This window comes from Camelus bactrianus, chromosome 14 (assembly GCF_048773025.1).
Source record: "Camelus bactrianus isolate YW-2024 breed Bactrian camel chromosome 14, ASM4877302v1, whole genome shotgun sequence".
Taxonomy (NCBI): Eukaryota; Metazoa; Chordata; class Mammalia; order Artiodactyla; family Camelidae; genus Camelus; species Camelus bactrianus.
The window spans coordinates 56,107,520-56,135,283 of record NC_133552.1 but is presented as its reverse complement, the minus strand read 5'-3'; the positions used below and the strand labels follow the sequence as shown (position 1 = coordinate 56,135,283).

At 35.0% G+C, this 27,764-nt stretch overlaps 1 protein-coding gene across 3 annotated transcripts in view; it reads right to left on the bottom strand.

Annotated features, from left to right (window-relative positions):
- Positions 1–27,764, bottom strand: part of GPC5 (glypican 5) — a 1,166,213-nt gene that overhangs the window by 532,738 nt on the left and 605,711 nt on the right. The window lies entirely within an intron of this gene.

The window sequence follows — 27,764 nt, the reverse complement described above, 5'->3', positions numbered from 1 at the left end:
ACAGTGTCTGATTACATTTAACCTTAGGTTAATATTTTATTACTGCTCAAAGCTCTGTTATTCTTTTTCTCTGAATAGTTCTCATTAATTGAATCACTATTAGCATTCAGAATTTATATATTTTTGAGCTGAAAAATATTAAGTTATAAAGTGAAAATAATACAGTGCTTGCTTTATTTATTCTTCAGAGTTCATGAGATCCTAATAATATTTGTGTCTTATCATTATTAGTAAACTAATTACATTGGTAATCAATCAGCATATCATAATTTGGTTACAGCATAGTAGTATAAGTTAACTGACAATGATATAGAATAATTTTCAAACTCAAAATGTGGGGCAAGTTGGAGTTATACTATTTCATGTTTTGTTTCTTTTTAAGCAGAGTTAAATTTATTTTATTAAACAGAAATCATCAGAAAATTTGCCAGTTTGATGAACTCAGTTAGATCTAAAGAGCCTTATTTTGTAAAGTTGTGAAAATAATGCATTTCTTATCATTGGGGTGAAGTTAGGCATTTATTTTTAAAATTTTTATTAATATGCTTTTGAATCAACATAAGTTAACAATTTTATTTCTTTCTCCAGAGAAGTGAGGCATGGTCCCTAGCTGTCCACAACGCTGTGAAAATACGTCTTACTAAGTTTAACAGAACTGATACTAATATTGCATGCTGTGGATAAGGTAAGTGATGCCTATTCTTACGCTACCTTGGAGAGCGAAATTATTCTGCACTCACTTTCACACATAGTACCAACTTAAAAGGAAAAATGTCCATGCACTTACTAAGGAGACGATAAAATTGAATATTATGTTTTATCCCACCACTTCTGGCCGACTAAAGCTAATGAAGGATCAGGAATGTTGAATGAATCTGGCCTGCCAGACTCTTACTGGGCCAAACTAAGAACTCTATTCCAACCAAAGAACAATGGGATTTGATGCAACCAACTGTATACAGACCTATGGATTCATTCTGTCCTATTGCAAGTTTCCAATACTTAATTTATAAAATTACTATAAACGCCTCCTTTTTTTGAGCATAACAATGTTTAACTGTGGTTTATTAGGTGAATGCTTAAAAGTATTCAACATTAAGTTCAATTAACTTCACATTAATGTTTATAAACACATTATTAGCAAGTCTTAAATATTTAAATCAACCAATTTGAAGTACAGAAGGCTTGTTCTTAAAACGCTCTTTTGAGGAGACATGAAAAAAGTCTGTGGCTTGAGTCCAGGTCTCTAACACTCACTGTATCATCACTGCTGAAGTCACATGAGCCAACTTGAAGGTTGAGATTCCTTCCTGATCCTGCCAGATTCCTCACAGTGTGACCCAGGGCAAGAGCAGTAATAACCACCAACATGTCCTGCACTTGTAATGGGTACACAAGCAAGCAATGAAAAAAATCTTGATTTTTCACCATTAGCAAATTACTCAGTGGATGTCTTCATTGGTGTGTGTTCCCTTGCCTGGCATGTGAACAGACTTGATTTTGTAAATTTCTTTGTTTAGTTCTGGTGGCTTGATTGCATTAAAATCACTGTGTGTGCAGTTTCACATTGATTACCAGGAAAAGAGTAAACAAAGACATAATGTTTTAGAATCGGAAGGCACCTTAGAAATCATAGACACCCTCATAATAATATGTTAAACTAAGGTGATTTAAAAGCTCTCCCATTAAATATACCTAGAATGTGTAACAAAGATAACACAAAACTATTTTAAATGTATAGTTGAATTTTCAACAAAAAATAATCCCTAGGTTTCCTAAAAGAAGAAGGGATTTAAATCTAGGACAAGAAATGTTTAATCTATCACTAAGGCTGCCCTGGGTGTTGAGGATATGAGTGGAGGATAATTCTTGGCTACTTAAGGGCTCAGTTTTAATACAAAGACAGAAGCTGAAGCCTTAAGTCTGAGGAGGAAGCAGGATGTGGAAAATAAAAACATTCCACAAGTCTTGGACCCTCAAGGAGCTGCATTAGCAAAGGTCTTTGAAAAATCCACCCACTGGCACATGGAGAAATCAAAAAGTTTTCTGTGTTCTCTTGGGCTCTGGAGAATTTTTTTCCCTGAGATTTTGAAGGAGAGTAAATCTTCAGCTAAGGCAGTTTTGATGTTCAAATTTATACTATATGTGTGTGTGTGTGTATATATATATATAAATGGGAGATTTCCCATGAAGTCTTGGAATAAGTTAACATAATCATTATGCACTGTCTCATACTGAAGGCATTCTCAAAGGAAAAAGAAAAGCCCAACCAAAGATGAGTTTGCAATAAAAATAATATACTACAAATACAAGACGGCACAAAAAGTGAAAAAGCAAGATCAGGGCCACAGAATGGGAGATAACAAAACGGTAATACGATAAACAATATAAAATAGGTTTCTTTACAATGAGTAAGATGGAAATTTTATAAATTATTTTAAAAATATAATATAATTTAAATTAATAGCATCAGTAGTTGGATTAAAACACCATATAAAGGCAGGGTCAAAGAGAAAATTAGTAAACTGAATAATAGACATGAGGAAATTATCCAGAATGTATCATGTTATTTTAAAAGATGATACTTCTCCTAGTGACTAAAATCATAAGATACCTACAAACAAATAACAAAGTATGTCTCTGACGTATATGAAAAACATCATAATACTTCATTGAAGACCACAAAGTTAGACCTAAGTAAGTGAAGAAATATACCATATTTATGTTTGGGGGAATTAATGTTATAAACAAATGGTATGACTCCGCAATTACTCTACAAATTAATTGCAATGCAAATAAAATTTCTCACACTGTTTCCTCATGTTTTGATCTTAAAATTCATATGTTATCCAAAATTGCCAATAATATTAAAAAAATAAGAATAGAGGATGAACCCTGTTATATATTATTTTTTTAAACCCAGTAATTTAAAAAGTATTATATTGGTGCAAGGTTAAATGGTTCAGCTAAAGAATGATATGCACTTAGAAGAGACTAATACATAATGAAAGAAAAGCTGTAAATCTGAAAGAAAATAATGGATAAATTAATGAGTGGTGCTGAGACCATGAACAGCTATAAGAAAAAAGAAAAAAAAAGGAATTCTATTTAATCACAGTCAAATACATTAATTCTAATTAGCTGAAAGATCTAATGTAAATATCATTTTTAGGGAAAATTTAATAAAACATAGAAGGACATTTTTATGACAGAGTAATGAAAAAATGTGACAAAGATATATGTCATGGAGGAAATGATTAATACATTTAAACTAACTTAAAACAAAAATCCATGTCTGAAAATAAAACCACATTTCTTTAAAAAAGATACTAAGAGATATGCCTCTGATCAGGAGTAAATATATTCAAGTCATGTAACACAAAATAATAGTATCCATAATACACAGTGAACTATAATAATTAGCAGAAAAATGAAAAATACATAAAGACAAGAGGTTGAAATATGAATAAACTTATGAGCTGATGCTCAACTTCAATACTATTTTTAAAAATGCAAAGCGACATAAAAACAAGATATCTTAAATCTATTTTAACTCATTTTGACAATTAATTCTGATAATATCAAATGATGTCCAAAATATGCAAATATTTGTTCCTGGTAGAAGTGTGAGTCAGCAGAAGCCCTCTGGATAGTAATTAAAGAACATTATACTCACTATAATCTACCTTAAACTTGCTGCAACATACATGGAAAAAGGGACATGTTCAAGAATTCCTTACAAAAGGGAAACTATGGAGGGAAATTTAGAACATTCAGGTTTATCTGAACACTATTGAGATAAAGGATCTTATAGCATACATATAGACAAGAATAAGTAACGAAAGCATAGTGTTGCAAGTGACATGTAAATAATGATAGCAATTACGTAAACTTCGAAAGAAAAATAGGTTTATGTATGTAGCATGGCTTATATGTAGTAAAAAAAAACATCAGCGTCACGGGAAAGATTTACAACTGCACATTAGAGGCTACTTCGTGAGAATACGAAGACAAGAAATGGAACTTCAGCTGTAGGTGCTGATTGTGCTTCTTAAAAAGCCAGAGAGAGAGAAAGCAACCTTGGAAGAAAAGAAATTAACATTAACTTCTATATACCCCAATTCTGGGTATTAAGTTATTTTCTGTGCTTTTTTTGTGTTTGAAGTATTTCATAGTTGAGATTTTGAAGACTAAGAGATGAAAGAAAGGACAAAAAAGGTTCTAAAGACCATCTTCTCATTTTAGAGAGAAGTAGATGAAGTTTAGAGAAGGAAGAATATGCCTGATTGTACAGCAAGAAAGAGGACAGTCTGGAACCAGAACCCAGGCCAGGAAAATGGCCCAGCTGTTTACAGAGTGGAATGCCATCTTTAGAGTGGTGGGCATTTTCTGTCTCCAAGTTTCAAATCACAGTTAGGGAACTGTCAGTCCCATAGATCAATGATCTAACGTGATGGTCTTTAAACTCTCTTCCAGGGAACACCCACTTTCTTCAAGGGGTTCCCTAACAGATTTGAATTTCATCCACAACTACCTACTCACCCATATAAAGGCAGACACTATGTTGGATATTTGGTAAACACTCCAGAGCCAAAAACAGGGATGTCAAACTCTCTCACATCCTTTCATGAGGTACTTCACGTCCCGCAAGACATAGTAAGTGATTATAAACCTGATTCCACTCCGTAAGGAATGAAAGAGGCTGAGAGGAAAGAAGTTTCAGGGAGGTTGCCATGTATATGCTTTAACAGCCAAGACAACCAGCCAAATGTGTGGCAAGAGGCCCATCTATAGAGTGCAGAGCTTGAGGGATGTAGAAGTTAGTATTTTATTGATTCCTGAAAAGTCTAAAGGATAGAGTGGCACTGTTCACGAAAAATACAATGCAAACTATTATGCATTTGCAAATTTCCAGTAGTCAGTTTTTTTAAATTTAAAAACACAAGTGAAATGTTCAAAATTTATTTCATCCAATACTTTTTTAAAATATTGTCATTTTAACATGTGGTGATTGTTAATGAAGTGTTTTACATTATGTTTTCCATTCTAAGTTTACACAAATTGACGTGTGTGGATTTTACACTTGCAGACTCCCTCACTGTACACTAGCTACCTCTGAGGCGCTCAGCAGCATGTAGCTAGTGGCTGACGTGTTGGACAACACAGGGTTAAACAGAAGATTCTTCAGTGTGCCTGGAAAAGGTAAAATGGACTGGTTGGAAATTAACTGCACTTCTAACAGTGAAAGACAAAAATGTGTGTCTTCCTAAAATTAGATGTGAACCCTGCAGAAGGGAGGTTTGGGGTCTTCCTAAAAGGGATCCCTTTTAGGGATCTTGCTTAGAGTTTGAAAGTATGATTTATCTCATCAGAAGTGAAGGCCATGTGCAGCCCACAGAAAAGAAGCACTGCTTAAGTCAAGGGAGACAGAACTCTCCCTTGGAAATGTTTGGAAATTTCAAGGAAGGGCAAAAACTTCTACGCAATGGGATTCTGTGGTGCCAGGACACACTGTCCCCAGCTGATACCTACTACCCTCTGGCTTCTGATCCAACTCTGGGAGGACCCAGAGTGTGTGCCAAGGGAGTGGAAGAGCTGGCGGATGTAACTAAGAAGAAAAAGAGACTGACCTCCCTCTTGTATTCCTACCTCAGGCTACCAGCGTGGGTCAGGGTCCCCGGTGGGAGAGGAAGAGGCTTACACTGGAGCAGAGTTTGGGTCTTGACTGCCAAACTAGCCAGGCATTATTGATTTTAGGCTGGACTAGAATTTTAATGCCCAAATAAAATTCTCCTTGTTTATTATCTAAATGTGTCTGGGAAGTCTATGAGGAAGAACACGTTCAGAAAGAATATTTAATGAGAAGGGGCAAGAAAGAATAAAGTTGGTATCTCCTTATACTCTACCAGTTTCCCTCTGTTCAACAGATCAATCTTACCTATATCGAAATTGTAATAAAAATTAAAGTACACATATGTGTGTCATAAAATGAACATTAACACTTTGGTGACGCATTAACTGCTTCCAGGGATGTACCCTGTCACTGAAGCTATTGGCTCTTCTGCCATCTTTGTTTCAATGGTGAGCACCGTGAAGTTACAAAGGTGGGTGTTCAGTTGTTATCATTTACAATTATGAATAGCAATCAGGATTTTCCTAAACACTGCAAAGCGCCCCAAATTTCATGATTATTTTATTAATAAAAATATATCTGTTAGCTAGAATATTGGCATTACTCCTAATTTGAAAATGTTATGTTGACATAAATTGACTCATGATGCTTATCAGATGACTTTATAAGTAAATATTAAAGTTTTGAATGTAGTAATTCAATTTGTATTAATAAAACATTGCCTTTTCAGTTTACAAGTGGGGTTACTTTTTAATTATTGTGTATGTTTTAAACAGTCTTTTGAAAAATCACTATTCTATATCACTGGACTAACATAGTAAGCTTTTCAAATTGGGTCTGGGCAACTAATGTATCACTGGGTTACTTTCTCCCACTGCCTTCAAAGTTTGAATAGAATCATTATAATACAGCTGTAAGAAAGTGATAATTAGGGAAGTCAACCTCTTTCCAAATTAATTCTATAATATACTTCAAAACTATTAGCTTTGAATTTTTCTTTTCTTTTGGACTACTCATCTCCCAGCCTTATCTGAAATGTTAAATGCCTACTGTATTGTAGGAAAAATCCACGTTTCTTAACTTATTCTGCAAAATTAGCTCTTAACAGTCTCATCTTTCACAAACAAAACTTAATACCTTTATTTCTAGTCTTTAATTTTCAGTACAAATCTTCTTTCCCATATATCTCATCTCCTTATTCACTATTTCCCAAATGTTCTATTCAAGTTCTTATCACTCACCTTGTTTTAGGCAGGACATCGTTCTATTTCAGTGTAATCCATTGACTTAATAAGGCCCACTTCGTGTTTATTTTCCCCATTTGGCCTCCCTCTAAACTCTACTAGTACAAGCTCACATTTCAGAGAAACAATGGGGTACACTATATAAGCGCCAAGCTTTGGAATGAGTGAGGGGCATCTGAGTTCCATCTCTAGTAGGACATCTATTAGTTGTGTTTTCCTGGTCAAGTGATTTTTGGGGCTTCATTTAAAAAAATCTTCTAACTTTAAAATCCTAATAATACACCTATCATTATCACTTACACAATATACATATATACATTTAACATATACATACTTTAAACAATTACTTCAGCAAAATTACCCTATGTTAAGAAAAAATCTCTTACAGCACTTAGCATGGGACGCAGCAATGATTTATGCATTCAAAACATTAATTATCCAACACATCAAGAGGGAAATTGTATTTATTTTTTGTTTGCTTGATTGAATTCATTCATTAGCCAAATTTTCCCCAAACGCAAAACACTTTCTGAGCATAAATTAAAAGCTCTGGTACCTGGTCTGAGTTTATTTTAATTCAGCAATAAGAAATTATGGGTTGTGGAGTCTCATTTTTAACACTTCTTTAAAGTTCATCTTAGAAATACCATGTCGCCACTTTTTATTTTTATTCTCCCTAACCAGGATTTACTTCAGAAACCTTTAAAAGCTAATTAGTTATTGGTAGACGTAGGGGAGTCAGCAGCACACATCCAGGCTATCTGTGACGGGTGGGGATGAATTATATTTCTTGACAACTGATGTTCAGAGAGGTCATGAGTTTAAGACAATTCATATCTAGTTTTAGTAGCTGAAGGAATCCAGCGTTTTACATGCACTTTTCCCCTAATTCTATAAGCAATACCTCCTCACTGTGGACAATTAGAAAACAGAGTTAAGAAAGTTAAAATCACTCATGACCATAATACCTAAAGAAAACCACTGTTAACCTTTGGGGAATTGACTTCTGCTCTTTATTTATGTAAATACTCACATGTTCACAAGAAAATTGGATTCAAATTATTGATAAAATGGAGTTCGCATTTTCTTTCATTTGATTAATTATTATTTTCCCATGTCTTAAAATATAATTTTAAAGGTTACATAATTTCTTGACCTGCAACCCAACAGCTGGAGATGAGATTTTTTTAAAGAGTCAGTTGCAACTTTAGCATTAATCACAAGGATTTAACCTTGCTGCAAGGATCAGGTTAAGTGTGGGGCCTTGAAAGCCAAGTCTGTTGTTTTCAGTTGTAAGCAGGGGTCTCTGAAACACCACATGGGAAAAAGCCAACTGTCAATTTGGAAGAACTTCCTTGGACACTGAAAAATAAGTCTCCAGTTTGTTTGAGACACAATACCCATTTGGGCATATCTGTTACAGCAGTTTATGCCACCCCAAGTGAAAGAGGGTAGAACCAGTAAAAGCCCAGTTTATGATTCAAATCTAGGCCCAGACTTTCCCCTTTTGTCCCCAGTAAAATCTGTAATAAAGTATATTTATAAAATTTTGTTTAAATTTAGGCTTATAATATCTTTCCTCATCTAGTTTCCCTTTAAGGTTTCAAATTTTAACATTTATCCCTTTAATCTGTATAAATATGAATTTACCATTAAAAATATTCAATCTTCCCATGGGCCAGAAGGGAAAATACTATGACCACAAAAATCATCAGAGTCAAATTTTTAAAAGTATACAATAAATCTGAAAAAAAAATAAATATCACTAGGCCCTGAATACTTTTTCTCTTGGAGGCTAGATTTGTCTGGATAATGTTATAGTAGGAAAAATACATTCTCTAGCTAGTCATAGATATTCTACAAAAACGATGAGCAAATATTGTGATAAAAGAGAATTAGAGATTTTTTTTGTCTTCTGTGGTTCGATTATCAATGGTTGGATTACTGATCTGAAAATGTGGGTGGGCAGATCATGGTGCTCCATCAGGCAAAAGACTAGCTGTGTGACCCAACATTAGGACACATTCAGTGGGTCAGTTCACATGCCGTAAGTACCCGGAAGAAGCAAAGCCATGAGGACACGCATCCCCTTAGACATCTGCATTCAGCTGGGTCCCCTGTCAAAGAGAGTAGAGGATCCCAGCTTGTTCAGAAATGGTTCCAGTTTCACTGTCTTCAGAAGACCAAGATATTATTAGCCCTTCTCACTTTTTTTTTCCTTTCCCTTTGTATTGAAACATTTTTTGAATGGTGGAGAATATACAGATGCTCTTGTTTTTCCCCAGAGCTCATTCAGGAATCTTGGCCCCAAAATGTCACATCACTTTTCATTTAACTTCCAGAGAAAATCTTAATTACTCATGGCACAGGGAGAAAAAGATATTAACAAACAAGTGTAGTCATTTGACCAAAATAAATTTCAGGCTTCATGTAAAACTGAACTAGTCTGTGGTAGACAGCTTTCTTTTTCTCTCTCTCTTTTTTTTTTTTTTTTTTAGTTTCTATTTTTTTTTTGGGGGGGGAGGTAATTAGGTTTACTTACTTATTTTATTTTTAGGGGGGTTGCTGGGGATGGAACCCAGGACCTTGTGTATGCTATGCATGCACTCTATCACTTGAGCTATATCCTCCCCCCTGAGAGCTTTCTTAAAGACAGAAGAAGCTAGTCTGTTTTGAAAGAAAACCTTAAAATCCTTACGCCAGCAGCAGTGTAGAATTAAAATGCAAATTAATGCATGTTAATTCAGGAATTAGCAACTGTTGAGATGTATTAACATATTTCAAAGGAGATCTGACATACCCATAATATATATCATGGATAAAATATATTAACCATAGGTTACTGAAAGTATTAACTCTAGAAATTGATAAATCACAAATTACTATATTGCTAGTATATATGTATATGTATGTGCTTATGTGTGTGTAGTGAACTTGTGGCATGAATATATACATAAAATACACATATATACATAAAGTATATGAATATAGACAAATACATAAATATAAATAAATAAATTATGGGCCACAAGCTTAATACAATAAGAGGCAAATTCAAGTGGCAAATATCTCCAGTTTTCTATGCATTCTCAGTGGAACATTATGAACAACTTTTTAAATAAAGAAAACTCATTTCCACAACTGCTGACATGCTTTTCAGGATTTTTGTTTGGCTCCTGCCAATCTGAATCCCTCGACTGGAATAAACGCAGAGCCATCTGTTCTGACGCGGCTGTTGTGACAGTTCTAGGCTCACTGAAGCAATTGTTTCCATTACCCTCAGTCCTCATGTTACGCTTCACTTTGCAGCCTCCCTACTGAATTAATTGAGCCTAACTGTATCAGGGATGTAAGCAGATTAAGATCTTGGTAAAAATTCTATGTGCCAAGATCGCTTAACCCTTTCAGCTCCAAGCTTCCAAAAATGTGAATTGGTGGTTTGAACTTTTTAATGCCATTCCTAACAATTTCCTCCATCATAAACAAATGAGTTCAGTATATAGAGTTTGGGGGTCTCTTTCATAATACTAAACATCATGTAATCTTAATGCTTAAATTGAGAGAAAAGTAGGGGGCAAATCAGAGTGTACTGAAACCAATTTTTGTTGAGCTTTGTTAATTCAAATAAATTAAATGGTGATGTGGACATGACTTAGTGACTAGTCTTTTTCAGGTAGTAAGTATGGTTTAAAATAGGAGACTGAGTTCAGGCATGTATTCAGAGTTAACATGTAGAGATCATGAAGAGTGTCATGAAGAAATATGTCATGTAGAGATTTAAAAAAAAAAGCAGGAAGTAAAAATGATTTTGCTGGCATAATACTGAAGCTTCTGGGCTGCAATAGACCATTTTGACTGAAGATTGTGCATATCTGATCCAAATAAATTAATGGTAACTTGAGTATGTTTCCATAAAACGTAATAATGGAGAACACAAATAACACCCTAGCAGCTCATTCTGTTATTAATTCAAGTTTAGAGGTTTTACAAGATGACAGAATATAAAAAGGGTAAAAAACAATGCTTAAATAGGCCAAGATTTCAGTAATTTATGCATTTATAAGAATATAAACATTACATGAAGATAAGGTCTTTCAAAGATATGTTCTCCATAAAGATTGGTTAATCATCAAAACGGTAAATTAAATGAGATGGGATATGCTAAAGCATCACTGAAGATAGAAACCACACATCTTAAGTTATTATCATTATATTAACAAGGAAGGTGAATAAGCCCAGCCAGGATGATAAAAGTCAGGTGAGAAGACAATGCTCAGGCAGCCAGAGATAATGCTGACTTAGGAGTCGAGAACCAAGAAGTAACAATGATGGATACTTGAGATGCCATGCAAAAGCCAGGAAGTTGGTGGTTTTCTTAAGCTTAGGAGTCTATAAGCCGAGATAGTAATTTAGATGGAAAACAACAAGCTGGTGACAAGACATATCCCAAATACAAAAAGACAGAGCAAATTGAAAAAAAAAAAAAAAATGGAGATCTTGAAAGATGGGAGGTGATTCCTTCCTTTTTTTTTTTTTTAAAACCACTGTAGCCATAATGGCTGAACAAGGCAGTACCTGGAGTCATCAGTTAATAAGAAATGAAGGGATGACTAAACCAGAAATAAGTCAATGAGGAAGCTACTTATAGATAGAGATATATGTAAAGAAGTAGTGCATAGCTAAATTTCCAGTAAAGGTAAAGTGGAAGTAAAATTGTGCCTCACAGTTTGCAGGATATTAGTAAACCAGGTCCTGAGAAGGGAATGAAAGAGACGGAAGAGAGGGCACCACTGGGCTGAGGTCTCTGCATTTGGCTGGGTGGTTAGAAGGAGGTTGGAAAAATGGGGGCAGGAAGAGGACATCCCAGGAGCGGTAGGAGGCAAGATAGAGAAAAATGAGCCAAAGGAAAATCAGAATCCAAAGTTTTCGTGTCTTGGGTAAAACTCCATTTTTTTTAAACAAGTAGTAACTATTGATTGCTCAAAGATAAAGAGCACTGCCTCCTAGGCTGGTGAAGAAGTTGAGTCTTTCCTAAGGTAGAGAGCTGAGTGCCTACTGTAAGGAGCACAGAGACAAGGCGAAGAGCACTCTGTGTTTCTGGTTCTTGTCTAGGCTTCAGTGCCTGGAGATATGAATGCTGCACTGACAAAAGCAGTCTTGAGACCAGAGGGCAAGATTGATGCATTTTATCCGCAGACAGCCTTTGCATACAATGGAGGTTCTCAAAGTTTGATCCCTGGACCAAGGAGCCTCAGCCTATCTGAGCAGTGGTTGGAAATGCCGAGTCATTGGTCCCACCCTAGACTGACTGATTCAGAAATCTGGTGCTTCCAAGGTGCACTATCTGAGATTCCAGAAAATGATGAGACACAGCTTTGAAAAGAACTATTAGATTGGTAATCTGATCTTGCATTTAGCCTCTAAAGAGATATATTTGCCTGGTTGCAAAGAGATTTGTTTTCTCTGCTTTGAGGAATCTACATGTTAGCAAATGCAATAGGTATGTTGCACACTTGCTAATATAAAAAGACTTCTAATGAGAATTGCTTACAGTGTTACAGTTAATAAAGAACCAGATAGGTTAAAGAGAAACTCTTTTTGAGTTTAAAAAAAAAAAAAAAAAACTCAACTAAAAGGAAATGGAGTTTGCTAAAGCATAAGGTACTAAGCACACAAGCTCCATCTAGTGGCCTTTGTACCAAGAGCTCAGTCAAGGTTTGTAAAGGGGGTCCAAGCCAACTGTGGAACCACAGACATCAACACAAGTGATACGGCACTTAGACACCTGGACTGCAGCATATGGGCATCATCAAAATGTCATAGCCTTTTAGGCAAAACAATCCTCAAGTTTGTTAGGACCTCTCCTGAATTTCAAAATTATCAGAATCTGAAAAGGAAGAAAGCATTTACTGAGTTCCGATCATATGGCAAACCCTACGTGAGATGCTTTTATGTATTTGTAGACATGTGATATGTGATGGAGATAGAGACAGAGTAGAGACAGAGAAAGAGATAAAGAGATTGAGATAGAGACACAGACATACAGGGTGGCCATTAAACCTGGAAACGTAGGTGAATACATACATGCTTTACTAATATTACAACACAGAAAAATATAAAATCATCTGTGGTTCCAGAATATGCCACTGGAACAAAAGGTCAGGAGGGACTTTCTTCACAGTCACACAGCGTGTTATTCCTATGGGACCCTTACGTATAATTAGAGTCAAACTACTGTTACTATGACTACTAGTGTGTTTCTAATATTATTGGCAGGCATAATCAAATTAAAATAATTGAATAAATTTTTCTCCCTTTAAAAAAGAAAACCTTAGAACAATTAGAGGTTTTTTTTAATATAGAGGAAAAGAACAAGAAAGAATCTTAATTGCTTTACAATTGTTTAATAACGTAGCACTGAACTACTGAAAAGGGGAGAATTAGTTTCAGATCTCATGCTTCACACTTTGGGTTTCAATGACACTAAAACAGCACTGAGCGAGCCTTTCTAAGCAACATATAGGATAGTATCTCTTTCAAGAATGAGAAGAGCTATCTTTTTAAAAAAGGCTCTTTCTTTTTCAGAAAATATTTTCAAGGTGACATGTCAGTTAAATGAAAGGAGTATTAGACTAACAAGGGAGACATAAAATTTATTATGACTATAAAAATATGAAAAATTTCACATCCACTAAGAGACACCCTCTTCTTTTTTTACCACCTTGTTTTGTCCCCTAGAATGCTTTGAAGAATGATTCTACTTCTTAGATCTCCCAAAACTGAATTAAAGTTTCATCCAAGAGTCAATTCAAAGGTCACGTCTGGTCTAGGTGAGATCAAGACGGTACAGTAGGAAGACTCTGAGCTCATCTCCTCACACAAACACATCAAACCTGCAACTACATAAGGGGCAACTTTCTCTGAAAATGACCTAAAAACTAGCATAACAGCTCTTCTACAAACAAGGATACAAAGAAAGAACCACATGGAATCTGATGGGAGAGGAGGAGAAGCAATTTAGCTGGGACCCATGTCCCCAGGTGGTGACCCAGAATAGCAGCGAGATTCACAGGCTCGGGGATGCTCCCTAAGGAGCGAGGGGTTTGAGAACCAAATTGGCCACCCCAGCTCTGAGGCCTGGTACTGGAAAAATGAGCCCCCTTAGCTAATTATGAAAAACAATTAAGCTTACCAGAGGGCAATAGGAAACCAAGACTATGCTCTTGAAGGGAATGCACAGACTTGTTCTCTTCCAATCTGAGTGCAAAGCAGCACATACGAAAGTGCCTGGTGATCTGGCCAGTGTGCCAGAACTACCCCAGTGCACTCCCCAACCTGTGCTGGGCTCCAACTCCAGCCTCTCCAGCCCCAGCACCACCCCTCACCAAGGCAGCAACTGCCATCACTCCATGAGAGAGGCTGCTGCACATGCCAGGCTCTGGCTCCATCCTCTTCAGCCCAACCCCATCTCTCACCAACGTGGCAACCACCAGTGCACCATGGAAGAAACCATGGACAGCAAGGCTCTCGTCAGATCCAGCTCTCCGATCAAAGCCACTGGGCACACGCAGATTGCACAGGGATACCCCACACAAGGACATGCTCATATCAGACAAAATGGAATTTAAAACAAAATCTATAACAAAAGAAAAAGAAGTGCACTATATAATGATCAAGTGGTCAATGTAAATTGGTACAGCTGCTGTGAAAAACAGTATGGAGTTTCCTCAAAAAATGTTTGAAAATAGAACTGCCATATGATCCAGCAAGTCCATTCCTGGGTATTTATCCAAACAAACCAACAAACCAGCAACACCAATTCAAAAAAATATATATGAACCTCAATTTTCATAGCAGCACTGTTCACAATAACCAAGGTATGGAAGCAACCTAAATGTTCATCAACAGATGAATGGATAAAGAAGATGTGGTGTGTATATAAAATAGAATATTACTTACTCTTTGCTATTTGCAACAAAATGAACGGAGCTGGAAGTTATTATACATTGTAAAATAAGTCAGACAAAGGAACACAAGTGCTGTATGTTTTCACTTATATGTGGAATCTAAGAAACAAAACAAATGAACAAATACAAGATAGAAACAGGATCACAGATACAGAGAACAAGCTAGTGGTTACCTGTGGGGACAGAGGTAATTGCACAGGTGAAACTGGTGACTGGGATTAAGAGGTACAAACTATAGGTTACGAGGATGTAATATAGAGCACAATGAATACAGTCAATATTTTATAAAAACATTGTATGGTGTATAATCTATAAAAATACCGAATCACTATGTTGTACGACTGAAACTAATATAACATTGCGAGTCAACTATACATCAATAAAAATAATACAAAGTTTATGTTTGTTTGCTACTTTCAGTAATGTAAACCATCGCATGATTTTACATACCCTTTTAAATTCTTCATTTGAGAATTCATACCCTAGACATTCTATGGTTGTGATTTCTATATTCTCCTTTAGGATAGTCTTCTTCATGTATGTTAACATTAATTATACAACTCAACAAGCTCCCATTACTCTAAACTCAAAATCCTGCTCTTTTTCCAAAGCCACTCCCTATTCCACAAACACAAAGGCACATCCCTTCTCATTTATCCATCCATCCATCTATCCATCCATCCATCCACCCACCCCTCTATCCATTCTTCCTTTCATAGAGCAAAAGGGAAAAAGGAGGAGACTAAGTAGAGACGGAGGCAGGTATGATAATCTTGTGGAACAAAGGTGAAGATGTTCTCAAGTGATGGGACGGTAGTTGGAGTGTTAGTGTCATGATAAAAGATTTGAAAAGAATAGATTTTACACAGATTCTATGCAGCAGAGTCTACACAGTTCACAAGGGGCACTGGCTTGGGAGGTTATCTTAAAAACTATTTCCTATATTATGATATGGCTCCAAAAATTAAGATTAGGTGACTTTAGAAGATTTCTTAAATATTATAATTTGAAAATGTTTACCACTGTCTCTCCTACTACATGTGAATCCCATTCCTTCTCATTCTACTGCCAAGGAAAATAGAGAAAACCAATTTATCAATAGACATCGCTAACTCTGATTTTGGAAAATAAACTGCTTCTGGTAGCAACTGAGACGTGTGAGTTGTGGGAAAGCTGGTAGTTGAGTATTCAATATAAGAAGAAAACTTTGCTTTGTGGATATAAGAAGCAAAATCTTGGAAGAAATATAATTAAAACAATCAGAAAATAAATCCCTGATAATATGCTTACATCAATACTCAGCACCACCATTTAGATAATTCTATGCACAAATTTTACAGGGCATTAGAAATTCAAAATAGAAGATCTTATACACATAATTTAAATATAAACAGTGAAACTAAAGCAACCAGTCATTTAAGGGGGGGAAAAAAGATTGTTTTCAAAGATCTACCTATATTTTGAAATAAAAAATACTCCTTTCAATATGTTGAGTTTACCAAATGGCAAATTCAAAACATTACAAAATGTCTATATTCATTTTCCTAGAAACATTCTTACAGGTAGAAGACTTATTTGAAAAATTTTCCTGATGTTATCTACATTGTAATATTTTATGCTAATGACTATGACAGATAAATAGATCATTAAAATTGTACATATATATATTTTATTGATGTACAGTCAGTTTATAATGTGTCAATCTGGTGTACAGCATAATAGTTAAGTCATACATATACACACATATATTCGTTTTCATATTCTTTTTCATTATAGGTTACTACAAGATATTGAATATAGTTCCTTATGCTATACAGTATAAACTTGTTTATTTTAAATGAATTTTTTAATTAAGAAAAAAATTTCTAACCAAGTTTGTAAGCCAACCTTCAAAAATGCTGAACAATATACGCTTAAATAGCAGACTACCACACCCATAGCCTAAATCAAATAAGTGAACTGAATGTAGTTTTAAATAAAAAGCTTTGGATTTTTTTTCCACTAATGAGTGATGCTATTTCAAATTATAAAATAAAATTGCCTCTTTTCTTTACAATTGTTACTTGATGACTCTTACCTAAGTCTTACATGTGACTATCTCCTGGGGGAAAAAAGACACCCCTAAAATAGCCAGATTGAGAATTTTACATTTCTCTTCACATCCTACAAACTTCATAAGAAAAAAGGATGCAAACAAGAACTTCAGGCTAATACTGAATGGAAGGTAAAGAGTTTAAAGTTTGCTCCATATTTAAAGGCTTCTAGTTTTCAAAGTTCATTTTCATAGTACTAGTGTGTTGTCTTAATGATTTCTCTTTTTGTTCTCTTTTAGTTATTTCTTATACTACTATTTTTTTAAATAAAAGGTAGACTGGGACAAAAAAAAAGATTTTTGCATAAGGGAAATATGTCATTGAAGAATGCAAATTTTTAAACCTCAAAGATATTTAAACATAATTTTAGAGGTTAGATAGTAGATTCTCTTAAAACAGATACTGTAGATACATAAGGGAAAGGGTCACTTGAATGCTCCACTAGGGGGCAGAGATTGCAGACATTGGCAAAACAGAAACGTTCATCCAGCTGGTAGAGCTATTAGTTCTAATGACTCCTGATCAGGACCATGATTGGTGAGAAGCAAATATAGCTGCCTGGAAATGCAAACCTGTTGGATTAACCTTGACCATCACCAGGTGACAGCTACCCAGCTACCCACCCTTAGTCTGCCCTCACAGAGTGAGAGACTATGAAATCATCCAAAGTTGGGACTTCTTTCTTGAATCTACCTAATGATGTGATATGATGTGACACTCCCACTTACAGCACAGGCCTTCCAGTTTAAGGTAAAAAGGGTCTTTTTTTTTTTTTTTTTTTTTTTTCTGGCTTGTATTTCTTTGTCCTAACTTGACAGGGAAAGCTGAAGTTAAGACAAAATGAATAAAATTAAATTGAGCTAAGAAGTCAATTTAAAACAATAGTTGACCTTTTCTGAAAGCCTTGGAGCTCCGGTAATCCACATGATTCAGATGACAGCAGAGTGGAATCTGGAAGCTTTTGTATCTAGACGCAGGGCTGCATCGCATACATATAGGTTACCAGATGTCTAGTTTAGTCTTTAACTTCTCACAAGAAGAGAAATGTTTCATCTGTTCATTCTCTAAATCTATTTCTTCATGTCAGAACTTTTAAAATCAGAATTTATTTTCCTTTGTTCTTAGCCCCAATTCTTCTTTTAAAAATTAAATATAGTTGATTTACAATGTTGTGTTAGTTTCTGATGTACAGCAAAGAGATTCAGTTATACATATATATGCTTTTCCATCCTCTTTTTCATTATAGGTTATTACAAGCCATTAAATATAGTTCCCTGTGCTACACAGTAGGACCTTGTTGTTTATCTATCTTATATATAGTAGTTTGTATCTGTTAATCCCAAACTCCTAGTTTATCCCTGCCCCTCCCTTTCCCCTTTGGCAACCATAAATTTGTTTTCTATGTCTATGAGTCAGTTTCTGTTTTGTAAATAAGTTCATTTATACCATTGTTTAGATTCCACATATAAGTGATACATGATATTTGTCTTTCTCTGGCTGACTTGCTTCACTTAGTATGATAATCTCTAGGTCCATCCATGTTGCTGCAAATGGCCTTTTTTCATTCTTTTTTATGGCTGAGTAGCATCAGCCCCAGTTCTCAAGGGAAGAGAAAAACAGAAAACATCTTTGTAATATTTCTTCATACATTGTTACTACTGTTTTCCAGACCTTTTTTCTTCAAGTCTGTTTCTTGCAACTTTAATCATTTACTTTGCTTTTTTACTCATTCCACTTGAGAACTCTGTGGAATCTGAATTTTCATGTCATTTGGAGCTTGGATCTTTTTTCCCTCAACTTTAAAAATCATATAGGCTTTGTTTTTTTCATGAAACAAAAAACCTTTCTCTCTCCTCTTCAATGCCTGGACAATGATGTACGTTTAAGTAACGCAGTACGGATTACGGGATGTCACTTGTTGGCATCTACTGGGATACAATGAGTTGCTAATGTTTCTCAGTGGTGTATTTTCATTTAATTGTTCCCCTCTTTGATAGAATAATCAATGTTGCAGGGTTCTGGATATAAGATGTTTTCATATAACACAAACCACATATTTAACTATGGGGAAAAATACCCTTATATACATTAATTTCTGTATCAAAAATTCTGCTACTCATTAGAGAAGGAAATTTCACCATTCAGGCTAGGGTTTATGTATTGTGTGTTGTGGGTGTGTTTTGGTTATTGTCTTGTCTTATTTTGGGTACAGAGGAGTCTGTGTTATTACCAATAGAACCTAAAACAATGTTTCTAAAGGGACATAGCCAAGGTCACACAAGTCATTCTTGCTTTTTTTCCCGTGATTTCCCCAGCTTTGCTTGATTCTTCTCACCTCCTGAGTAAAGAGGACCGTGATGCCTGTGTTAAACAGCCCTCCCCTCATGACTACACCCAATGGAGAGCTGACCTGTTCTCCTTTCAAGTTCTTTAGAATCGTTCAGCAATAGTACAAACCTAAAATAGTCCATCACAAGAACAAACCTATAAGCCATCTGTCACAATACCCTCTCAGTGCACTGTCTCCCTTGGTGCTGCAAATAAACCTGACTTTGACAATAGAAGCTTCTCTGATGATCTTTATCTGATGGGTTTTATCATAGTAAGAAGAGCTTTCCACAAAATCAATTATACCTAAGACATTTTTCCAAATAAATGACCATTGTTTTAAAATATGCCTTTCCCTGAAACATAATATTTGAGAGAAATCAAACGGAATTTGCTAGTATCATGTTCACATCCCTTGGTTTTATATGGTAGGCAAATGAGATCCAAGACTCATTCAAGGCCCCCAGATGCTAGTGACAGACCCACAATTAGAACTCATGTTGCTTCATATATTGTCCAATGTTCTTCTTCTATAAAGCCACTGTAAAGTTCCACATAGTTGCAGCCTCTTGAAAGCACAATAGGATAAATCTCTGATGTATATGAAGTATACAACTGAACATTTTTAATTGCTTTTCCAAGTATTTAGACTAATATTTAGAAATACTTTTTCTAAGGATGCTTCTCTTTCAAAAGCGTTTCTTTTGCAATTTGCAACTTCACCCATATATGCAAAAATATTTTCAAAACATTTAAAAATATGGCACAGAGTTTTTTATGCACAGTTTGCTGAGACTGTTCTGCTGTTCTTGACTGGAGCACTATTGCCTGCCTCTCACCCCAGTTCTGCACATCCTAACTGGAACCAGTGTGACCTTGGGCGAAGATCTCAGTGCATATGTGCCAAACAGGGGAAACAAGATTACTTCTCATATAGAAGTCTGTTGAGATTAAATAAGTTAATACATAGAAAATACACCAAACAGACCTGGGCTCTGTAATTGAATATCAATTAAAAAAAATAGTAAGTATTGTTTTTAAAATGTCAGCTATTAAGAATTATTATTATTGCATTTAAAAAATTCATTTTATATATTAGATTTGTATTTTATAAGCAACAAATTTGACATTTTTTTAATTAATAAACATTCTTGTTTAGACCAGTTTTGTGTTCACTGCAAAACTGAGCAGAAAGTACAACGATTTCCCATATAGCCTTCACCCCCACACACAATCTCCCTCATTATCAACGGCCCCCACCATTGGGGTGCACATGCTACAATTCATAAATCTACACTGACACGTCATTATCACCCAAAATCCACAGTTTACTTTAGGGGCCACCCTTGATATTTTATATTCTGTGAGTTTGGACAAATATACAAGGACATGTTTCCATCATCATACAGTTGAGGCTTGAACAACATGGGTTTGCTGTCACCTTATGTGTAGATTTTTAAAAAGAAATACATACTACAGTACTATACAATCTGAGGTTGCTTGAATCCAAGGATGCAGAATCACGGATAGGAAATGCTGACTATAAAGTTACACGTGGAGTTTTGACTATGCGAGGGCATAGTGCTTCAGTGCCCCAACCCCTGCGTTGTTCATTACATCCCCACCAGCAGTGTAGGAGGGTTCCCTTTTCTCCACACCCTCTCCAGCATTTCTCGTTTGTGGACTTTTTAATAATGGCCATTCTGACTATTCATTCATATATTCAGACGTTAACTTAAAAAAGATTTTCTGAGCATCTTCACTCATGCATGCACTATATTCAATTCCAAGGATATAAAGATGAACAGAAGAACATGGGTACCATTTTTAGAAACTCATGGTCTAAGAAGAAATAAAACCCTAAGTAAACTACAGTGTAATAATAACAATACGTACAGTGTTAAGTTAGCAGATGAGGAAGTGACCAAGTTCACTTGGAGAGGTGAAGAAATCACCACAGAAAAAAATAGTTAATTTTCATTTATGTCATCAATATATCATGTCTGGATTACTGTAGTAACAGCTTTCCCTAGCTGCATTCTCAACACTGCAATTGTTGCTAGAGTACAAACTGATCAATGAACTGATTTTTGGCATGGCATGCTATGGATAAGTGATTGACTCATGATTTGGTTTATGCCAATCCCCAGCCTACCTTATATAATACAGCATTCCAGAACTCCACGCACTTCCCTAATAATGCTCAACTTTCTAGTTCTCAGGTTTCTATCCCTGCTTCATTTTCCTGTAGATACTAGTCCCCTGGTAATCCACAGCCCTATTAGAAACTGTTTCTTCCCTTTATGCTCCCATAAGTTCTGTTTTTCCATAAATAAAATTATCCACACTGCACTGTAATTTCCTTATTACTCATCTGTATCCCCCTGAGGCAGAGATTCGTATGATGACTAGCACAGAATAAGTGTCACGTAAGTATTTGTTGAATGAATGAATGAGTGGATGGATGGATTGAGACGTAAGGGGCTGCCACCAAAACACTAATAAATATGGGCTTGGAGTATAGCCATTAGTGGTGGAAATCTAATTTCGAGTTCAAAATTTGTATTAAGTTAGGGCCATACTATTCCCATGTGAGCTCCATAATGTAATTTAGATTTCTGGAAAAGAAACAGAAAAGTCTATCGAATATACTTGTAACATAAAGGTGAGTACTATTAATAATTACTCTGAAAAATGTTATAACAAAATTCCTATTATTCAGCAAAATTATAACCAGGGAAGTGGAATTAACTCTCTATATTACTTGATAGGTAAACATAATTATTTATATTCTAAAAGATTCAGCATGAAACATTAGAGTTATAAAGAAATTAAAAGAAGTAAACCATAATCAGTCAAAACCTACCTCCAAGCAGGACAAAATGTGTTAATGTATCTCTTCCAAAATTGAGACATTACACATTAATCTAGAAAATTACAACCTTAGGTTTAGTATTTTACACTCCAGTTTAACAATTAGCACTCAAATAATTACTTTTGATATTAATTTTCACTCAAAGTAGCGTATTACACTAATGCAGTAATTTCATAGTCAGGTCTCTACCATGTGGAAATATGAAAGAATTATTTACAAATTTCACAAATATTGATAGTTGAAGAAAACTATGTTTATCAAATTTCTTCTATATTTAACACAGCTATGGTCTTTTGAGTGTGAACATATTTATATTCATTTTGGTTTCTAGTTAATATTCTTGACTAAAATGAATGTCAATATTTTCAATTCATTAGAAAAACTGGGTTTTAATGTTAATTGAGATGTGTCTTAGAGACATATAGATTATTTTCATACCCATTCATGCAATTCAGAGCATGTTCATTAGATGCCTCATGTTTGGAGGCATGGTGGAGGCGGTTGTTCTCAAGCTTTATTGGGAATAATTATTATTTATTATGCTTGTTAAATATAAATTTGTGGATTCTACTTGTGAAGTGTTGATTCAGTATTTTGGGGTGGAATTCTTCAATCTGCATTTTAAACAAGCATGGTGATAATTCTGATGGAAGTTGTATACTGTGTGATCAAAAAGAGTTCTGTGATGGATGAAAAGATAAAAAGGTTCTGGCTGACTTGCCCTCAAGACCTTACAATCTATGGCAGTTAATACAGCTTGCATACAGAACTATACTCTTGAATGGGTCATAGGAACCAATAATGGCATTGGTGCCAGCTGCGAGAATGGAATCATACTTTAGAAGTCCACAGGATGTTGAAGAAGTGCTTGACTGTATCTTGGAAAGTTAACTCAAATATTCCAAATCTAGGAGGACCTGAAATCAGTAACAGTAAAAGAAAGAGGCTTGGAATTTGTTTTCCAAGAATCAACAACATTTGGTACCTTAGCATTGCCAGTCGCATTTGCCATTTATTATGTATTGATGTATATTTTCAGTTATCCTGCCCTCATCTTTCTCAGTCCTGTACTGTTGGCTCCACGGGAGACTCCAGCCCAGTAGTTCCAGCGGTCAGTCCTCAGACAGGCAGTTTTACATGGTGGTTTCACTGACACTCACCCAGAGCTTCAAACCAACTCGGGTGGACCACGCCCAATACCAAATTAAAACAAAGACTCTGCGGTTCCAGGGCTGATTCCCTAGAGCATTTCTTTTCTGGAAGACAGCTATTTCCACTTGCTCTCTGTTCTACACGTCTAAGCATAAATGGCATTTCTTCTAATTTTCTTTGTGATTATTGTCTTCGGGGATTCAGGAAGAAATGGTAAAACAGGTGTTAGCCTGCACGGTAGAATATACATTGAGAGAACAGTAAGCATCACACAGTCACACTTAGCATTGTGCTACTCAACAGAGACCATAATTTCTTTATTTTATGTCCTTTAGTGTGGTCTAGATTTAGTTACGAGACTTAACAGAATAGCTAGTTGATTTCAGGAGGAATGCATGCTAGGAGGCTTCTTAAAATTTAATTAAAGTCTCACCTCATGATTTAAGATCAGTTCTGTGTCTAAGCCAAAGCGATGAAAATCATCCCTTAGGCATTCAAGGACAAACCCTTTTATTTCAATTCTATTATGTAAATCCATAACTGTGATGTACAGCTTTTCAAGAGATAAAGAGACGATGTTAGATGATTCATTAGGTACCCAGATTCCATTACACAATCTTGTTCACAAAACAGCCAGCAGCCAGGAAGGGTCTCTCAATCATTCAGAAATCAAAATGGAAATGTATTATCAGAATACTATTCCTAATGATCACATTTTAATTAAAATATATTTATCTCAGATATATATTTCTTTTCTCTTTAGTATAATTTTCATCAGTCATGTAAAAACTGTGGTAGATCACAATGTCACAACTTTGAACATTGAACAGGATATGGTTTTATGATGACCCTTCAGTATTAGACACTTAAAAAACGTAGATCAAAGTGTACAGTCATTATTCAAGATTACTTTCACTGTGTCACACAGGTTCAGGTCTAAGTTCCCTTATAAAGATTATTTATTGAATAAAGTAAACACATGATAGTTATTTAATTCTTTTCAGTACAGTTTCTTCTATTTGGGATAATTTATTAATAGGCTATTTATCAACATTGTACAAAGTAAACTGAATGTATTTTATTTTAATTGAATTTGATGAAACTTGAATTTTAGAAACAGTGCACATACTTTTAATTTACATATTTGGGACTGTTACTAATGTAAACAAATCCTACATGCTTGCATTATCTGTTTGGCATAATTTATACTGGAAAGAAAAAATCATCAGCTAGATAATGTAAAATATTATAAAATGCTTTCTACAAAATGAATAATTACATAGTTTTAGCAGTTCTAGAAGGAAAAATAAAGACTACTTTATCTAAAAAAAATTCCACTTGAATATTTCTTTGAGTTCTACCTTAATCTCCATGCCTAGATGAAATTTTGAAATAAAGTTGATTTTTGCTGAAAATAAGTTTAAGGAAGCCAAGAATTTTCACTCATTCTACAATCCTGCATTACTAAATAAATCAGCACTCTTTATTGTTCAGTGCCTAACAAAGCATCATTTTCATTTCACTATGCACGTGGAATACACTATTCTCTTCCAAGGTCATTGTTAGTGTCAGGCTATAGACGCATTTGCTAGAGGCTGATCTAAGGGTCATTACTAAGTGACAAATCCAAAGCACAGTATAAACAATAATTCCATTTATTGTAGGCTATGGAAGATCAACGAAAGTTCTTTCTAAAACTAGTAACTGAAAATTCCAATGCATTAGCCTTTTATTTCCAATTAAATCTCATTTAAATTGAATACTTTCTGTTCTCATAAGCGTACTTCCTAATATAACACAAAGGGGAATGCTTTATAGCTGGGTAGTGCTATCAGTGTCAGGGAACCATATTATTAATGCTATTATGATGCAGTAAGCAGTTTGTGGAACAGAAAATAGTTGAGAATAAAGATGATAAAAGGTTTGAGACTGAGTGCTGGCTTTCTCAAATATTAAGAATCTGAGATGATGCTGAGAACCTGTAAAAGAGAAGAGAAGAGCAGCCCAGGAGATAAGAGGAAATGAATGGTAAACAGCCCTTCCCAGAAAAGACTTTAAATGGCTGAATAAAAGGTGATTCAGGAGGACTTAGGGCTCAGGATGCTACATTGGGACCCATATCATGACTGGTCCGCAGAGGTGCTATCCAGAAAAAAATCATTTGAACACACACTTAACAATCTTTGTTGTCATTTACAGGCTTTTCAGTTAAAGTGAAACTATTTTTAACACTGCTAAAGATGCTACATAATATTCTATGAGCAATGCCGAATGTGACCACAGACAGAGATGAATTATCTCAGACCATCTGAAGACTTAAAATCACCCTACCACGTTTGCATGTGTGGTGTCTGAATCAACTTGTGATCAAATTCATTTCCTCTGAGATTGACTGTGAACCACCTTCTCAAAATGAATTTGATCGTGGGTTACGTATTCTTTGTTTTTTTTTTTTTTTTAAGCAGGGTTATTGCAATTGAAATTATAATCTCACATAAGAATTGCAAACAGCGCTACTGCAGATTTTCAAAACTACACATGGAATAGCTTTGTGACAACCTGTCTTTACTGGCACTTTGATTTATTTTTTTAGCAGTTGAAACTATCAGAATTTGGAAATATGAGGATAGTCAAACAGTTGAAAAAGTATTGATGGTAGTGAGAGTAGTTTTGCTTTGCATGACTACGAGAACAGAACTTGTTTTTTCCACTGGTGTACAAAACCCACCATCACTTAGCCACTCTGAAAGGATGACAAGTGTCAGGGATGCGGGGAAATGAAAGCTCAAAGCCCTTCCCATCCCACAGCTCCAAGTGACTAGTGAAATATTCACACCTACACAGATGAGCCAAGTTCAATACAAGAAAAATACAGAAAATAGTTTGTGTAATATGAGGATTTCTAAACCACTCTACTAAAAATAGGAATATATTTTCAGTCTCCTAAGAGTGAACAGTACATACTATAGATGGCTGTGTTTTTTTTTTTTTTAAATTAGAAATATACTACATGTATAACTATTTTTTTCAGACATTTTTCAAGTGACAAATGAACTGTGTTCTACTTATAATGCATTTTGTAAGGAATAAACATCAGTGTAAGGAAGAAATAATGGTGCATTTCAAGTTCTTGACACAAATGACACCCTGGTAAACTTTCTAGAGCATAATATTTTTAAGTCATCAAGACATCTAAATCTACGTCTTAACATACTTTAGCAATATATCAAGCCAGCCAAACACAGGTAAACCATTATAGTGCTTTATAAAAATAGAAATGTGACCTATGTTTTGCTTCTTTCCCTGTCCCTCTTTATGTCAGCATGCTATCCACGGTGGGATCCTCACCACATATTAAAAATTGAAAGGCAACAGCTATAAACTCGTAGAAACATGATAGGCAACCCACTTACAGCAGATGTGGATTTTTCTTAATGTTTGCCTGGAGTTCCTGAAAACCATCTCAAGCTTAAATCTTCCCAGTTCTGATGGATGGTTGCTTGTACCACATCTGGCCATTTCAGTAGTAATTGAAAACAGGGTTTTAAAGTAAAAAATTCATTCTCACCACCTTGACAAGTATGGTTTTGTGAGAAAACTATTAGTAGTTGAATATCCTCTACTGTCTCTACTTCTCTTGCGAACTAAGCCAAAAAATGTTATCTATTAATACATAGCAAGTTCTTGAGCTTATAAATAACTTCAGGAACAAAAAATCCCTATAAAATGATAATTCTACACACACACACAGAATTTATAGATACATTTTTAACCTAAGCTATTTTTTATAGTAATTTTTATGTCTTATAATCCTGGTAATATTTAAATGGCAAGGAAATCATGGTATGTATAAATACTCAAGATAAAATGAAAATGAAAGATTATTTAACATTATCCTACCAGATGAGTATCATAATTCCAAAATACAGTGGAGGAGGGCATTTTAACTGTTAGTAAAAATATTTTTATTCTAATGAAAACCCTTTCTTTTTCATTTTCTTCTTTTTCCTTTTTCTTGTCCTCAACAACAAAATATAGAAAAACAGGAGAAACCAATCTGATAAATGACATTAACACCAATAACAAGAACATATATCCTTACTGCTTCTACATGAGAAGAAGATATTTAACTTTCACTGGGAAATTGTGTTCATACATCAAACAATTTTGTTGTCTGTTGTTCAATTGCTACTCCAGTATACTACATCCCATCTGTTTACTGTCTGTGGTAAATTTACTGATGTTTCTAATAGTAAAATATATTTATTTATGCTAATTGTCTTGATTCTGTCCATCTTTTGGCTTCCATTCCCTTAACCAACATATTTGCCGTACAAAACAAGATCCTAGAAGGAATGGGATATTGATGCCTGAAGCATCTGTAGTGTTCCAAATTTACTACAGGAAAGCTGAAAGGTAAATGAATTCTTCTCCCACCAAAGTCATGAAAGGACATTTCTAACAGATCCAAAG